This window comes from Neltuma alba, unplaced genomic scaffold (genome assembly GCF_004799145.2).
Source record: "Neltuma alba isolate B1F8T4 unplaced genomic scaffold, ASM479914v2 tig00006078_pilon, whole genome shotgun sequence".
Lineage (NCBI taxonomy): Eukaryota > Viridiplantae > Streptophyta > Magnoliopsida > Fabales > Fabaceae > Neltuma > Neltuma alba.
In genome coordinates this window covers 12,230-23,333 of record NW_021634341.1, presented here as the reverse complement: position 1 = coordinate 23,333, position 11,104 = coordinate 12,230, and the positions used below count along the sequence as shown (strand labels likewise).

Genomic DNA, 11,104 nt, shown 5'->3' with positions numbered 1-11,104 from the left:
TGAAATTAATAGATAACATATTTTCTTTAATTATCAAATTGACCAATTAAAACAACAGTCAGTAGAGTGTTCGGCTTCACCTTGAAAACCTCCAAAACCATGATTTTGGCGGAAGCAATTTTTGGTGGTTTTCAATGTAAACCAAACATGCATTTGTATACAAGACAGGAAAACTGAAGTACTAATTAACATGAAATAGCAATAAATATCTTTGGGACCAATCAAGTACCTGTCTGATTCGATCTACATTACCACCATCTTCACCATAAACAGAGCCAAAAACATGTTCAGAAACTGCAATTTCCACCGTAGTATTTGTTACAGTAGCAAGTTTGTTCCCTCTGCTAAAACAAATTCATCATGAAAAAGTTCAAAGAGTAAAATGTCAGAAGCTTATAGGTTCGTGGGGGAAAAAACTTGTTTATTTCACTACAGGTAACAGATTTCAATGACTCCAAACACATCAAGAAAATCAGGATAAGTTCGGCTTGGCATCAAAGAGCTTGGAATATAGTTGCAAAGCACTGATTTAGTCTTTAATTTCGGCTGTTGGCAAAATAATAATAATAATAATAATAATAATTTGGGCTATTTTCAAAATTACTTTTGTTCACTCTAAAATATGAGCCTTCTAATTTATCATATAGTCCCCATCAATCCATTTCTATGAACATTGTTGACGACAAACTTCAGACTCATCCCCGTTTGCATCCTTCATGATATCAACTCAAATAACATAGTTACATAAAAAGCAAGCTCTCTGTAGCAGAACATTCGAGCAAAAAGCAAAGTGACTGCATAGTGGAGGTGAGCACAATGTTCATTGCCCAGCTTTTCTGAGATGAATAAAAAGGACAGGACGAACGCCTGTGCACTCTGTTTGCATTATACTGACCTCCCAACTTCCAATTGTCATATAAACGCATGAGGGTTTTTCATTTCTGAGAGATGACCCAGCTCCTTCATTCTGCAATAAATAATAACTACTGCTAAACATTCTGGTCTTGTAGCCTTGAAGGGACAATGCAAGCAAAGGGTGATGAAATTATGGAAATCAGTTAAGATTTGAGTAACTACAAAAGAAGGGAGAGAATACCTGTGGCAGCAGTCTCCCTGATGAAAGAGCTAATTTCCCATTGGCAAAGAGATCATCCCTAAGAATACCAGTTACTTTATAGAGAGCATTTATTACACATCTGTACTCACCAGCGATCTGCAAAAATTCAGCATAAACTTCACTAGGAGACAGCAATAAAAGACTGTTGAGGTCATAATAAGAAATTCAGTATTTCCAGGCTGCTTGAATGCCCTATTTGTTAAACAATTTAGCAAAATAATATGTTTGATACCAAATAAAGTCAAACCTTGTCACCCAGGAAAAAAGTCAAACCTACCCTGAAAGGAAAGAAGTTGATCTATTCCAGACAAAAAGCTAATAAAACAGGATTGGAAGACACCAAAAGTCAGGTGTATAAACATGTTCAGAAGTACCCTTGAAACACACCTTATAGACATTTGGTCTTAATTATACGTAAATTTTATCTTCTTTGCGTATGTTCATGAGAGGCAATATATCTGTCCATTTCTTTCCCTATCAAATAGTTCAATCTATACTTCGTCAATGCAAAGTTATTGATTCGCCATAAAATCAGACCCAATAGTTTCCATTTTCCATCTCACGGAAAATGCCTTCTTCCCGATTTCCATTATCCCTCTCTAGGTAAACAAGCGCTGGACCCGAACTTGTGGTTAATAGCTATACAATTATTTACAAGCATGGTAACTTGAATTGGATAAATAAGTAACTGTACCTGTACAACCATATCATCATCTGAAACACCGCATGAAACCTCCTCTCCACGCAGTATTTGTATATCTGCACCAGTTAATTCTCTCAATTCTGAAATCACCTGACCTTCATTGCCATTCAAGCAAGTAACCATGCTGGGTGCAATTAAAAGCCTCATAGCTACAGGTGATTCCATGGTACCAACTGAGACAATACCCTTTCCAATGTGATCTTCAATCATTCTAGCGAAGACAAGAATAACTGCCTCTTGTGCAGGAGAGTTACTAGATCCAAGGCTCTAGATTTTTTTTTTTTAAAGAAAAAAAACCACGTCAGTAATTGAGTACAGAGATCACAGCAGTAAAAGTTTGTGTCTAGATCCGTCAATGCATGCATAATAGATCCTCTGGATATACTATGAGCATAAAATCATTAGTGCCTTTCTTGCATGACTAACCTCTATCGCAGAAATGGTGACAATGCGATCAGCAAACTTGCTTAAAGGAGGTGCAAAGATAATGGAAGCACTGTTTTGCTTTCAAGTGCTCTTACTATGGCCCCTTTCTTGCCGATTATACTTCCGGCTATTCTATTAGAGCAGAGTAATCGGAACACAACTTTAAGTTCTCCACCTTCTGGAGCAGGGCTAGACTCTCCGTTAGCGTTTGCTGTTTGATCCGATGTGTCATATTGCGATCTCCCTTGCATAGGGAGTAACCATGAATTAAGGTGAGGAAAAAGTTCAGTCTCTGGAACATGGGATGCCTTCTCAGGAGGGCTTATGGTCGGCGTGCTGGATGCTGTTAGAACTTTGTCTAGGGGCGGACAATCTTGAAGACAGTGTGACACAGCGATTAGTGCCTTCTTTACAGCCAAAGTTCTACCAGTTATCTGCCAGTTGAGCAACATCCCAAACGAGGAAAAATATATCTTTTTTCAGTGAAGCATCGGCACTATTTATAAAGTTTCTAAAGGGGACACATGAAATTCAATCTACACAAATCCTCAAAGTTCTAAAAAATCAATAATTAGGCCCTTTCTTTTCTGTTTTTTTCTTTCAAAATATTCACTCTTCAACAAGCTCGAATCAAATTTAGCTTAAAAATGGTGCATGTGTTAACCTCAAACTTTTCTCTCATCTGTCACCATTAGCGTTCATAAAAAATCTAGGAAAGACGGAATGTTGAGGTATGAAGTACAAAATGGAGATAACCATAAAGTACCTAAGCATAAGCGCGCACACATGAACAAAAATATACGAATTTAATGTTTTTTTCTCCATTTTAATATATACTATGAGAAGTTCCGCTTATTCGTTTCCGATTCAAAATTCTCCGTAAATAATAACCCGAAAAAAAGAAGAAAAAAACTCACTTGAATCATTTCCTCGTTTATAGCAGCACATTGTGGAGGACGCAAAATCCTTATTTTAGCGCCGCTATTATTTCTCATCGTCGTTATGTGTTTTCCCCCTTTCCCCACAACCGCGCCAATCTGAGATGTGTGCGCCAGCAGCTTACACCATACCTCCTCATTCACTGCCTTGCTAACACCACCAGAACCTTTCTCGGCCTCCAATTCCCAAACCCTCTCAAAAACCCTAAGAATAGCTTCTTGAGCATTCGAAACCTCAAGTTCTGTTTCACAGCCATCATCCTCACGAGTATTACCGACCAATTTTATAATTTTACATGGCGCCGCCGAGCCTATCACGAGAATGACCCGATCATCCGTAGAGGGAACCGAGTCTATGCAATGAATTTTGCAGGAAGTCTCTCGCCGGAGCTGGGACACGATGGCGCCAGAGTTTCCGATCAAACCGCCGACGACGGAGGCGTAACAAACAAGGCGAAAAGCTGTCTGCCCTGCTTGTACTTTGAATACGGGTCGTTTCGTATGGTTATTGCGCTTGGTTTTGGTGAGTTGAAATGGGTTTGATGGTCGTGATCACCACCGGATTTGGGCTTTTGCATGGTGGAAACGGCGTCGATGGAAATCGGCGAACGCGGCGGAGGGAAGCTCGCAAATTTCATCTGTATGAGAGACCAAGCGGAACAAAACTTCGAGTCGAAGAAAAGGGGAATGGAGACAAGCGCGCACCTTTCATCTCAGCGGGTATTTATTAGAGCAGAAATGGAATTTGGGTAGGGAATATCAGAGGCGTGAGTATCGCAGTGATGTACAATTGATCGCAAACAGCGTAAACCAAAACGTTACTGTGAGTAGCGCTCAGACGGAGTGAGTGAGAGAGAGAGAGTGGACGACGGAAAGAAGTCGGAGTTAAAAATTAGTGGCTTGCTTATTGTTGAAGATGCTTCCGGCTTCTAAAGCGCGCGAGTGGAAGAGTGGGAGTGGCTGATGCGACGGTACGACCAAAAACCCGCCAATTATTAATTAATCTTTCATATTAATTACTAGTATTTTATTTTGACCAGTAATTACTACTATTTTCTTAAACCATCATTAGGTAGCATAGTGACTCGTGATTAATTCTCCCTCTGAAGTCTGAATTGACTTAAAAGAAATATTTTTGTAAAATATGTGAAAAGAATTTTGTTAGGGAAAATATAAAAACACTACTTTCGATTCTTTATATAAGATCTTGTGTGACTTTTATTTTGATCTTATATCCACAATCCACTTTATCTCTTATATTTATGCATTTTTTTCCAAGGTAGTTTTTTTAACAATGATAATTTTAACCAATACACTTGATTAGCAAGGATATTTTAAGAAAAACAACACTTATTTATTACAATAACTAACTTAACTTCTTTTCTTAATCTCCTTAAATTAGTCCACTAACTCTTATAATTAAAACTGGAGATAGTACATAAAAACCAAAAAGCAAGTATCCGTGTGATAACAAACAATGCGTGTTTTTTCTCCACTTAAACATTGTCTTCAATCTTCATAGTTGACTAACAAATTGTTTTGTTCTCACGTGCTATGTATTAGTCATTCGATTATTTAATGTATTTAGTGGTATTAAACACCTTCACTGGAGTGTTACCAGATAACCCTCGCCTTCCCACGCTTTCTGGCTCGTGATCCGAACAAAAAATATAAAATGCTGCTAATGTTTGCTCTCAGCGCAGTGTGTCTATTGGGATTAAGAAGTTGATGATTTTCAATTAGGGGGAGCGAGACTTTTAATTAGCGAGGCGTGGATTGATATTTGATGATTGGTCCTTCTCGTCTTCATGAGTTTTATATCAAACTCAACTATAATTAACGAAGTGGATGTTTGTTTATTATTTATAGTCAAGTCCAAAATTTAATCATTGTAGGGGCCAAATAAAAAAAATGCCATTTACTTTATTCCTTCAATATTTTATTGAGGTAATCTTTTTAATAATAAGGCCAAAGTATCACGCCTTATATACTCCTGTTCTAAGAACTATTTAGTAGATTAAAAGATATAAATAAATTAATTAATTATAGTAAAAATGGACATGATCTCTCTAAATAAAATACTCCTACGTAACATTATTATATATTAGTTTATAGTTTAGATAAATTAGCTTAGAGGGAAATTATAATTTTCAGAGATAAAATAGATTTAAGTTTGTCAAATTTATAAGGTAAGGAGAGAGAAAATTTGGTGCTATTGATAAGGTAGAGGGCAATTTTTTATATGAATATATAATTATGTCATTCATTTATTATTGTGTTGATTTTATTATAGAATACTCCTCTTATCCTTAATATAAAATATATTTAACTAATTTGATTAAATTAAAAAAGTTATGTAAATTAGTTAATTATAAGAAATATGACGTGTTTTTTCTAAAATATCATAATCATTTTTTTAATATCCTCCCTCTGTCACTTACTTGATTATAGTTAAGAAAATATCTGTAAAGGTAATTTAGAAAAAATTAATAAATATGATAAATAAATTTTATATATATGATCAAAATTAACTTAATAATTACGTCCTATATTATGGACTAAAAAAAGTATAGTGTATCTATATAAAATATGTTGAAAATGACTTGTCAATATCAACCAAAAAAATATCAAAGACTAAAATCGATTTTCTAATTATCTCCTATGCCTAGATTTATCAATTTTCTAATTATTTCCTATTTTATATCCATATCCATTTCCATTTCTATCAAAATCAATTTCACCGTGCCAACCGGGGCATTATTCCTCCAGTCTGAGGAATTCTGAGGGGGTTGGCAAAAAAATAAAAAAGAGTTTTGTGAGGGGGGAAGAAAAACAAAGAGGGGGTGACGTGTGAGGCGGGGCAGGACCCATTGATTGAAGTCAAACGTGTAAAGTCAATAACTGGGGTCCCAGCTCTCCCACTTGTATAGACCTTTTTCGTCATCCAAACGTCAATTACACAAATATCTTTTTCTTAACTTGCTTATTCCTGTCATCACTGCTGTAGAATTTTCAATCACGTGTCCTGTATAATTTACGCACTTTTAATCCTTAGAAGTTAGCGAGAAAAAAATGTCAAATTTTAAGTAAATTACATCATCACATTAACTTTATGCAGTAAAATTGGCATGATTAACATGCAATAGAACGTAATCCTCAGTCTACTATGAGTGCGGAAAACAAATGCTGAAATTTAAATAATTCAGCATAAGAATGATGAACCTTGAAGAAATGATTATGGGGGCCGAACCAATAAAATTTTCACATACATGGTTGAACTGGAACCCGTAATCGTGCGAATGAAGAGGCAGATTTTTACCAATTGAATTAATTTTAGTTGGCGACAACCAGCTACAATGACGTGATTTACTTTGACTTGACCTCGCTTTAGGTCTCAGCTCAATATCATGAGTTCCTTAGTGAAAAATTTTATAAGTATTGTGAGGTTTATAAGTATAAATCGTTTTTATTCCTAATAAACTAATTTTTTGATATTAAATTCTCTCTTTGAATTTATGCTCATCACATTGATACTTTTATTAAAAGTTTAATATTCAAGGAGAGAGTTATTTGCAAAGAATTCTGGCCAGCAGGAGGTCAACTATTCATTTTTTGACCGTTCAAGTGCAGCGGGGGGCACAGCTTGACTCCTTGAGGTTGGATTGGGCTAGGCAATGGGAACCCACTAAGTTTTATGCAATTCGGTCAAGCCCAAGAAGAAAAAAACTGTTGGAGAAAAAGTGAAAAGCAGGGTTTCGTTTATGGGTATGATACAGTGATATGCTGGTTGCATAACAAGGAAAAAGGGTAAAAAGAGAGGCTTTTCTTTGTCAATAGCAACTTTTTTTATCATAACTTATCTAAAAAGGCTTCTGCACTTATCACATGCAGGTACATACAAGCCCTTATACGATTGGGCCAATCATATATAAGGGTACGGTAGATGCCACACAATGTCATCCTAAGATACTTTCGACACGCTCTGCACATATTCAAAAAAGTTTCATACTGTGTTAACTTTTTATTAAAATATAATAATTTTTTTAATTTTATTTTTATTTTATATATACATTTTTGAAAAAAAACCATCTATAGTATAATAAATTAAAGAAAAAATAATATATTCATACTAAAAAATTAATAAAATGACTTAGAAATAAGAACAATAGAAATATTCTCTCTCTATCTTATAAATAAAACGAGTAGAGTAACACTTTGGTGATCAATACCGCAATAGGCAAGGTATGGTAGATGCTACAAAAGGCAAATGTAGAAGTTAATGTTGTAGAACTTTAGGTTATGTTTGATGGGAATGATTTTTTTTTTTTTTGGTGAAGGAGGGTAAAACCCAAGAAGTTACATATTAACTCTACGCATGACACCTATTCCTGAACAATCATCTTGGAGCATCTGACATACTTCCAAAGGTGGCGAGGACCATATCTTCCTCCTGTCACTTTGTTGAGCACTCAGGTGGGCCATTTTATCCGCAACCTTGTTGCTCTCTCTATATCCATGTTTCACCTGCACTTGCCACGTCTTTTCCAGCATCATCTTGATCCTTGTGAATATTTGCACATTTCCAATTACCGGGTCATTAAATAGCACAGCTCGAGTGATCTATGCAACATCTGTCTCTACCTCAACTCTTTTGAACCCCATATCCCAGCATAATAGTAAACCTTTGAGGACTGCCCATGCTTCGGCTTCCAGGGAGTTGCAATTATTTAATCTAACTGAAAATCCACTTAGCCATTCTCCACAGTCTCCCCTTATAACTCCTCCGCAACCTGCTATTCCATCGCACGACACCCTCCCATCCACATTTAGTTTGCACCACCCAGATTGTGGTGCCTTCCAGGTGACCATCACCATGCTGCTTCTTGTCCCCTCCAAGCTGTTACCATCCCATTTTTGCTGATAATTGTTGATATAGGTTCGAAGAACTTCTGCTGCATTATTCGGTAGTGTAAATTCCTCCTCATGTATCTTTTTATTCCTCCATCTCCAAATAAACCAGCATCCTACAGCAAAAATATCAGCCCAGTTTCCCTCATATCCATTCACTGATCTCCTTGTTAAATTGCTTTTTAGCCAATCAGACCACTCCTTACCAAAAAAACTTGCTCTCTTGTCAATTGGCACTATTTGTCGCCACACATATGTCGCATGTGGACAATCCCTTAGTGCATGAAGTATAGTTTCTGTCTGGTTTTGACAGATTTCACACCTTCCCACACTTCCATCCCATCTGCTAGTAATTTCTTTTGTTAATAGCCTTTTGTGTAACACACGCCATAAGAACAGCCTTACTCTCTCGAGAGCTTGAATTTTCCAACATTCCTTCCATATCGTCTCCTCCGCTCTCTCCCTATCAGCATGAAGGACTTTATAAGCACTTGCAGTAGTAAACTTGCCATTGCTTGTTAGTTTCCAGTGCAACTTTTCTCTTTCTGTATGCCGCCCCTCCTCATCTCTCGTTTCCTCTCTTGGAATATATTCAAGGTTCATAACATAAACCTCCCACAGCTTGGTAAGTTCTCTCCATAGTCTTGAGTCTCCACTTCTCCTTGCCAACTGGTTATCACCTTGGCCTATTCCTCCATATTTTGCTTGGATCACCTTAACCCAAAGATCCTTCGGGTTTTGATGGGCTCTCCAAAAAAGCTTAATGAGCAAAGCTTCATTCGTGCATTTGAGTGACTTGATTCCTACCCCTCCTTCTCCGTTAGGTTTACACATCTTCTCCCAAGCAACTGCATGCCAATGTCTGCTTTCCTCTGTGTCGCCCCATACAAATCTCCTTTGTATTTTTTCTAGTTGCTCAATCACTCCATGAGGGATCTTGTCATGTTGCATCGGATAGAGTGCCATTGAGTTCGTCACTGATTTCACTAAAGTTAACCTTCCGGCCATTGAGAGACGAGAAGCTTTCCACCCGCTGAGCCGTTTCTTCACTCGATCAATAATGGTGTTGTATTTGTCTCTCCTTTTTCTCGGAAATGAGATATCTGCACCCAAATAGCGTCCCAGTTCATTCACCTGCTTGAATTTGCTTCTATTGCAGATTACTCTCCTTTGATGTTGAGCTACGTTAGGTGAGAAGTAGATGTAAGTCTTTTCCTGGCTCACACAATGCCCCGACATGTCTCCAAACTCCTGCAAGCATTTTAGAATCACGTCAATTTGATCTAAGTTTGCCTCTGCAAAAAGAACAAGATCGTCAGCAAACATCATATGTGATATGATGGGCCCCTTTCGACCCGCTCTCATTCTCTCCAGTGTTTCTCTCTAACTCTCTCACTAATCATATGTGTGAGCTTTTCCATGCCGAGCACAAAGAGATAGGGGGAGAGAGGATCCCCTTGTCGAAGACCCCTAGAAGGGTGGAAGGTCTCTAATTTTTCTCCATGCCAGAGAATTTTTGTTGAAGTGGTATCCACACATCTCATGATTCTATTTATGATATCTCCTGGGCAAGCTACTTCCTCCAAGACTTTCTGGAGATATTTCCAACTGAGTCTGTCGTAAGCTTTTTCCAGGTCCACTTTGATTGCCATAAATCCTTTTTTTCCTTTTTTCTTCCTCATGGAATGGATCATTTCATTGACAATGATGATATTATCGTGAATATTCCTTCCTAGAACGAAGCTGACTTGAAAGGGGGATATTAGTCGTGCCATGACCTCCTTTAGTCTTACCACAATCACTTTAGAAAGACATTTATAGATCACGTTACATAAGGAGATGGGTCTAAGTTGCTGAACTCTTTCAGGGCAGTCTACCTTCGGAATCAAAGTAATCATAGTGCTGTTCACCTCTTCTATTCTTCTCGGATTTTCCCATAGATTCCTCACCGCTTTGCAGACATCACTTCCTATGAGCTCCCAATTTTTCTGAAAGAAAATTGCTGGGTATCCATCATCACCTGGTGCTTTCAGTCCGCCTATTGAATACATAGCAGCTTTAATGTCTTCATCTGAGATGTTTGCATTTATCTCTGCCCATTCCTTTGAACCAATGGATGGCCAGGTTTGTTTGGTCTGAACCCAAGGTCTTTCTTCATCTTCTTCAATAAACAACTTTTGGAAGAACCTGTTGACAAGCTGTCCAACTTCATTTTTGCCTTCTATCCAATTGTTCTGGTCATCTTTGAGTGTTTGAACTCTATTCCTCCTTCTCTTTATTTTTGTTTTAGCATGGTAAAAGGAGGTATTTCTATCTCCGTCAGTCAACCATTTTGTCCGTGCTTTTTGGAACCATAACATCTCCTCTTGAAACAGCACTCCTCTGAGTTCCTCTTGCAGTTTTCTTTCTAGATCTTCCAAGTAGTAACTTACTTTTTCTTGTGTTGCTCTTTGGATACCGTCAATACGTCGTATGAGTTCCTTCTTTCTCTTTGCAATATGTCCAAAAGTGTTGATATTCCAATCCCTCAGCACAGCCTCCAACCTCTCTAACTCTTCCCACACATCATTATTGCTCTCCCAAGCATTTCGAAGCATAGTTTTGAAATTGTCATGGGTGAGCCAGGCTGCTTCAAACCTGAAGGGTCTTTGCGCTTTGTTCCCTTGTGGTTGCGTGAGATAAATGAACAGCGGGTGGTGATCTGACTGTACCCGGGGACCTACATGAACCACTGCTTCTCCAAGTAAGTTTCGCCACTGTACATTGCTCATGGCTCTATCTAATCTCTTGTATAACCTGTTTGCAGACTGAGTAATGGGACCTCTCCATGTATATCTAGGCCCTTCTGACCCCAGGTCAATAAGCTTACACTGTTCAATGTTGCTAATAAATCTGTCACACTTTGCTCTGTTCACCTCTCCACCCCCTCTCTGTTCAAACGTTGACTTGATATCATTAAAGTCCCCAGCCATCATCCAAGGCCCAACCATTCTCTTTGAAATTTCCTTCAAT

The 11,104-nt window shown here is 37.8% G+C and overlaps 1 pseudogene; it reads right to left on the bottom strand.

Annotated features, from left to right (window-relative positions):
- Window positions 1-955: 955 nt before the first annotated feature.
- LOC114749526 (KH domain-containing protein HEN4-like) lies at window positions 956-3,715 on the bottom strand (annotated as a pseudogene).
- Window positions 3,716-11,104: the final 7,389 nt, after the last annotated feature.